Here is a 7,169-nt window from a genome sequence, read left to right as displayed (position 1 = left end):
AGTCTCCTCCCCTGTTCTCTCCTCCTCCTTTCAGGCTCGTAACTCCTCCTGACTCCAGGATGTCTCCACCTGGATGTCTACCCGCCACCTACAACTCAACGCGTCCAAGACTGAGTTCCTTAACTTCCCTCCCAAACCCTGTCCTCTCCCTGACTTCCCTATCACTGTGGATGGCACCACCATCCTTCCCGTCTCACCTGCAACCTTGGTGTCATCCTTGACTCACTTCTCTCATTCACCCCACACATCCAATCTGTCACCAAGGCCTGCCGGTAGCACCTTTACAATATCGCCAAGATCCGCCCTTTCCTCTCCATCCAAAAGGCTATCGTGCCGGTACAGGCTCTCATAATATCCCGACTGGATTATTGTGTCAGCCTCCTCTCGGATCTCCCTTCCTACTGTCTCTCCCCACTCCAGTCTATTCTTCATTCCGCTGCCCGGATCATCTTCCTACAGCAAGACTCTGGGCATGTCACTTCCCTTCTCAAAAACCTCCAGTGGTTGCCTATCAACCTCCGCTCAAAACAAAAACTCCTCACTCTTGGCTTCGTAGCTCTCCATCACCTTGCCCACTCCTACCTCTCCTCCCTTTCTCTCTTTCTACTGCCCACCCCGTACACCCTGCTCCTCTGCCACTCACCTCCTCACCGTCCCTCGGTCTCGCCTATCCCGCCTTCGACCCCTCGCCCACGTCCTACCGCGGTCCTGGAACGCCCTCCCTCCTCACCTCCGCCAAACTATCCCTCTTCCCCTCTTCAAAGCCCTACTGAGAGCTCACCTCCTCCAGGAGGCCTTCCCAGACTGAGCTACCCCCTTTTCCCTCTGTTCCCCCTCCACCCGCTCCTCCCCTTTCCCCCTTCACCTCCCCTCAGCTGAGCCCCTTTTCCCTCTGCTCCCCCTTCCCTCCCCTCCCCACCTCATCCTCTGCTCCTCCCCCTCCCCCCTTCCCCTTCCCTCAGCACTGTGCTCATTTGTATATGTTATTTATGACCCTATTTATTTTGTTAATGAGGTATACATCCCTTTGATTCTATTATCGTGATAATGTTGTCTTGTTTTCATTTCGGCTCTGTTTTGCTCTGCTGTCTGTTTCCTCCTGATTAGACTGTGAGCCGTCATTGGGCAGGGATTGTCTCTATCTGTTGCCGGATTGTATATTCCAAGCGCTTATATTTTACAGTTGCTCTGCACATAGTAAGCGCTCAATAAATACTATTGAATGAATGAATGAATGAATGAGTACTGTTCCATGAGTTCAGTACCCTGCTCAGCACACAGCAAGTGCTCAATAAATATAATGGATTGATTGATTGATTGATTGATTGATATGTTCTGCCTTAGCTGGACACTAGTTCCAGCCTTCTTCTCTATGTCCCTGGCCTCTTTAACTGGGTCACTCTAAGCCACTTCACTTCACTGCACCAGTGAACCCCTGATAGAACGCTCTCTCTCTCTCTCTCTCTCTCTCCCCAACTCCCTCCCACCCACTCTTTCTGTGGGTTGAACTTTTCTCTGAGGGAATCCAAGGGTCCTCACTATAATCACACTAATAATAATAATTGTAGCATTTGTTAAATGATTATTATGTTCCAGGCACTGTACTGAGCACTGGGGGGGAGTGAAAGGGGGGAGCACAAGCATATCAGGTTGGTCACAGTCCCTGTCCTACATCAGGCTCAAAGTCTTTATCCCCATTTTACAGATGAAATAACTGAGGCACAGAGCAGTGAAGTGACTTGTCCAAGGTCACACGGCAGACAAGTGCGGAGACAGGATTAGAACCCATGACCTCCTGACTCCCAGGCCTGTACTCTGTCCACTTGGCCATGATCTGATCCCTAGGGAATCTAATCCTTAGGGAAGCAGCATGGCTCAGTGGCAAGAGTCCGGGCTTGGGAGTCAGAGGTCATGGGTTTGAATCCCGCTCCGCCTCTTGTCAGCTGTGTGACTATGGGCAAGTCACCTCACTTCCCTGTGCCTCAGTTACCTCATCTGTAAAATGGGGATGAAGACTGTGAGCCTCATGCGGGACAACTTGATTACCCTGTATCTACCCCAGCGCTTAGAACTGTGCTCCGCACATAAAAGCGCTTAACAAATACCAACATTATTATTATTACCTGAGCCCTTCTATAAGGTGGCAGCGGAGGTGACAGCTGCAGGGATTTGTGGCATAGGTGGGTTAGATAAATGCTACGAGCTGAGCTGGGGGCTGTGGGGGTCTGGTGCCACAGCCTGGCTGAGTGGAGGTGGGGCTGTTGGCAGAAGGCTCTCGTACCCTCTGTGCTGGATGCCCTCCTTACCCCCACCCAGGAGCAAGCCAATGGCTCATGGCCAAAGGTGTGGCCAGGATGACATTTGCCCCATCACCGTATGGGGCTCATGGTCTTAGTCCACATTTTACAGAAGAGGAACTGTGACTGCCACTTGAGACCTGCCCAAAGGTCACAAGTGGTGGATCCGGGATTAGAACCCAGGTCCCGTGACTCCCAAGCCTCTCTGTGCTCTATCCTCTAGAGTGTAAGGTCGTTGTGGGCAGGGAAAGTTCCTGTTTATTGGTATAGCGTATGCTCCCAAGTGCTTAGCACAGTGTACCGCGCACAGGAAGCACTCAATAAATGCGATGGAATGAATTGAATGAATGAATATCCACTAGGCCACGCTGCTTCTCTGTCTCCAGGTCCTGGCCTCTCTGCTTCCACTTTCTTCAGGGACAGCCCCTGGATCTCTGCCAAAAGAGTAGCGTGCCTCAGGAAACGGCCTCGGGGTTGAGCGAGCTTGTCAGACACGGAGCCGGGGAGCCCCTGCGAGGTCTCCTTCCACAAGAAGCAGAGCGATCTAGTGGCTAGCGACGGGCCTGGGAATCAGAGGACAGGGGTTCTGATCCCGACTCTGCCACTTGTCTGCTGTGTGACCTTGGACAAATCATTTCACTTCTCTGGGCCTCAGTTCCTTCATCTGTAAAATAGGGAGTGGGACTGTGAGCCCCATATGGGACGTGGACTGTGTCCAACTTGATTCTCTTTCATCTATCCCAGTGCTTAGTATAATGCCTGGCACACAGTAAGGGCTCAATAAATACCTTAAAAAACTCAAAAACTACTCCTTCTTCATAATCCCACTTCAGGTCAAACCAACCAACCATCCAAGATGCAAGGTGAGCAAGCTCGCTGTGGGCAAGGAATAATAAGAGAAGCAGCGTGGCTCAGTGGAAAGAGAACGGGCTGGGGAGGCAGAGATCCTGGGTTCAAATCCCAGCTCCGCCACTTGTCTGCTGTGTGATTTTGGGCAAGCCACTTGACTTCTCTGGGCCTCAGTTCCCTCATCTGTAAAATGGGGATGAAGACTGTGAGCCCCACGAGGGACAACCTGATCACCTTGTATCCTCCCCAGCGCTTAGAACAGTGCTTGCACATAGTAAGCGCTTAACAAATACCAACATTAATTAATAATAATAATTTTGGTCTTTGTTAAGCACACTCTCAGGGATGCACCTGGAGAGTTTCCAGTCCTCTACCAGTCTCGACTATGGGAGGGAGAGTCAAGCAGAGGCCTGTCCATTCCATTTCTAGCTCGGGCAGTGGCTAGCGAGTGGAAGACCATCTGCTACAAGTCAAAGCTCCCCCGTGTTGGGCAGCAGCGGCACAGGAGAGAGTCAAAAGCGGAGACTCAAGTTGACTGAGCGGAAAGAGGCAATGATAAACCACATGTGGATTTTTACCAAGAAAACTCTGGATCCACTACCAGAACGACTGTAGATGGAGTTGGGGCGTTCTGGGAAAGATGTGTCCATGATGTCGCTATAGGTCGGAGTCGACTCGACAGCAAAAGTCAAGATTTGTTAAGCGCTATGTGCCAAGCACTGTTCTAAGCACTGGGGTAGATACAAGGTAATCAGATTGTCCCACGTGGGGCTCACGGTCTTAATCCCCATTTTACAGATGAGGTAACTGAGGCCCCGAAAAGTAAAGTGGCTTGCCCAAGGTCACTCAGCAGACAGGTGGGATTAGAACCCACGTCCTCTGACTCCCAAGCCTGTGCTCTTTCCACTGAGCCACGCTGCTTTGTCTGCTTATTGTTTTATCGTACTCTCCCAACTACTTAGTACAGTGCTCTGCGCACAGTAAGCGCTCAGTAAATGTGATTGAAGGAATAAGGACTTGGTCATTGGTAAGTCAATCCCCAGAGAGCAGGAATGAAGCTCAGTGTTCGAGGAACAATAAACTCTCCATTCCTGAGCCCTACATGCCTACAAGCCCCAGACTGTGTCTGGATGCTGAGCGAGAATGACATAATAGACCAATCAATCAATCAATTCTATCTACTGAGCACTTACTGTGCACAGAGCACTGTACTAAGCACTTGGGAGAATACACTGGAACAGAATTGGGCACATGATCCCCACCCACAGTGAGCTAGAGGGGGAGACAGACATTAATATAATAATAATAATTGTGGTATCTGTTAGGCACTTACTATGTGCCCGGCACTGTACTAAGCGCTAGGGTAGATACTAGTAAATGAGGTTGGACACAGTCCCTGTCCCACGTGGGGCTCCCAGCTTCAATCCCCATTTTACAGATGAGGTAACTGAGGCCCAGAGAAGTGAAGTGACTTGCCCAAGGTCACACAGCAGACGGGTGGCCGAGGCAGGATTAGAACCCGTGATCTTCGGACTCCCAGGCCCCCTGCTCTATTCACTAAGCCACGCTGTGCTCTGGGGCTGAGGGAAGGGGTGAATAAAGGGTGAAAATCCGAGTGTCAGGGTGACGCAGAAGTGAGTGGGAGAAGAGGAAATGAGAATGTAAGCAAAGCTCGTAATAAGCGCTTTACAAATAAAATAAAAAGAAGAGCAAACACGGGCCTGGTCCCGGGGAGTCCTCTCGTCTCAGCATCTCCGCCCGGGGACGCCGGCTTCTCCCGGGCCTCAGAAAGGGCACGGTCAGTGTGGCCGGGCAGCTTCGGGCTGAGCCCCGTGGTCTCTCTGCCTTGGGCTCCGGCTCTGGGGCTCCTCTTCTCCTCTGGCTCCCTCTCCTGTTTGGCAGCCGGTCAGCCGAGTCCAGTCTAGTCCAGTCCAGCCCAGTCCAGTCCAGTCCAGCCCACACCTGAGGAAGACAGTGGGAGGACAGCGGATCCTGTCAACAGACCCACTCAACCCCAGCCGTGAGAGAGGGGCCAGGGGAGCCAAAGGGACAACGTTGACATTCACCAGACAACTGCAAACTATAAACGAGATTTCTGCTTGCCTCAGCCTCGGGGGTCAAGCAGAAACGCAAAACTCGGATTCAAATTGCGAGCTCCATGTGGGACATGGACTGCGTCCAACCTAATTACCTTGTCTCTCCCCCAGTGCTTAGAACAGTAATAATAATAATGTTGGTATTTATTAAGCACTTACTATGTGCAGAGCACTGTTCTGAGCACTGGGGTAGACACAGGGGAATCAGGTTGTCCCAGATGAGGCTCACAGTCTTAATCCCCATTTTATAGATGAGGTAACTGAGGCACAGAGAAGTGAAGTGACTTGCCCATGGTCACACAGCTGGCCAGTGGCAGAGCTAGGATTAGAACCCATGACCTCTGACTCCCAAACCCGTGCTCTTTCCACTAAGTCACGTTGCTTCTCGAATACCTGCTCTGCCACTTGTCTGTAACCTTGGATAAGTCACTTCACTTCTCTGGGCCTCAGTTACCTCATCTGAAAATTGGGGATTGAGACTGTGAGCCCCACGTGGGACAGGGACTGTTTGCTTGTATCAACCTCAGAGCTTAGTACAGTGCCTGACGCATAGTGAGTGTGTAACAAACACCGCAATTATTATTATTATTATTATTATTATTAATAATAATAAGAAGAGGAAGAAATACCATAAAAAACTAACAAAACTGGATTTTTTTTGGTATTTCAATCAATCGTATTTATTGAGCACTTCCATTGTGCAGAGCACTCTACTAAGCACTTGGGAGAGGACAATATAACAACATGACATATTCCCTGCCCACGGCAAGCTTACAGTGAGCACTTACTATGTTCCGGGCACTGTACTAAATGCTGAGGTAGATAGAAGTTAGTCTGGTCGGACAAAGTCCGTGTCCCACACAAGGTTCGCGGTGTCAATTCCCATTTTACAGATGAGGTAATCGAGGCACTGAGAAGTTAAGTGTCTTGGCCAAGGTCACACAGCAGGCACATGGCAGAGCTAGGATGAGAACCCAGACCCTTCTGACGCCCAATCCAGTGCTCTGTCCACTAGGTCACCGCCTTCCAGCTCTGGGCCCCCGAGACAATAGCCTGCATTCTCCAGAAAACATTAACTCCGGCAGACCAGATTTTTATTCGGACTTCTAAGGTCCAAAGGCAGCAGGATATTTCTTTCCCTCATCAAAACTGTTCATCTGACCAGAAGTCATTTCCGGAGAAAGCACTGGTTTCGATTGACCGTGGATGAAATGTTTGTCTTTTTGCTGCCTGAGGGAGCTGTGGGCAGAGCTTCAGGGCTGGAGGACGGAGCCTCAGATTTCAGAGGATTTCCTTGCAAAAATCTCCGCTCTCCTCCTGTTTTAAAATGTTTGTGCGGCCTTACGACTCAGTTGGCCTCTTATCCAGTTTTCCAACACACAGTCTGATTTTTCGGCTGGCCTGTCCCCTGCTTCAGAGGGCTATTACTTAAAACTCACCTCCTCCAAGAGGCCTTCCCAGACTGAGCTCCCCTTTTCCCTCTACTCCCTCTACCCCCCCCCCTTCCCCTCTCCGCAGCTTAACCCTCCTTTCCCCCCATCTCCCTCTGCTCCTCCCCCTCTCCCTTCCCATCCCCTCAGCACTGAACTTGTCTGCTCAACTGTATATATTTTCATTACTCTATTTATTTTGTTAATGAAATGTACATCGCCTTGATTCTATTTAGTCGCCATTGTTTTTACGAGATGTTCTTCCCCTTGACTCTATTTATCGCCATTGTTCTCGTCCGTCCGTCTCCCCCGATTAGACCGTAAGCCCGTCAGAGGGCAGGGACTGTCTCTATCTGTTGCCGACTTGTTCATTCCAAGCGCTTAGTACAGTGCTCTGCACATAGTAAGCGCTCAATAAATACTATTGAATGAATGAATATTACTCATTCATTCATCCAATCATATTTATTGATTCATTCAATAGTATTTATTGAGCG

At 50.1% G+C, this 7,169-nt stretch overlaps 1 non-coding gene across 1 annotated transcript; it reads left to right on the top strand.

Annotated features, from left to right (window-relative positions):
• Positions 1-3,479: 3,479 nt before the first annotated feature.
• On the top strand, positions 3,480-3,617 carry LOC114809373. The gene has a single exon (XR_003757160.1). It is a non-coding gene; the product is annotated as a small nucleolar RNA SNORA7 (small nucleolar RNA).
• Positions 3,618-7,169: the final 3,552 nt, after the last annotated feature.

This window comes from Ornithorhynchus anatinus, chromosome 2 (assembly GCF_004115215.2).
Source record: "Ornithorhynchus anatinus isolate Pmale09 chromosome 2, mOrnAna1.pri.v4, whole genome shotgun sequence".
Lineage (NCBI taxonomy): Eukaryota > Metazoa > Chordata > Mammalia > Monotremata > Ornithorhynchidae > Ornithorhynchus > Ornithorhynchus anatinus.
This window is presented reverse-complemented; position numbering and strand designations above follow the sequence as displayed.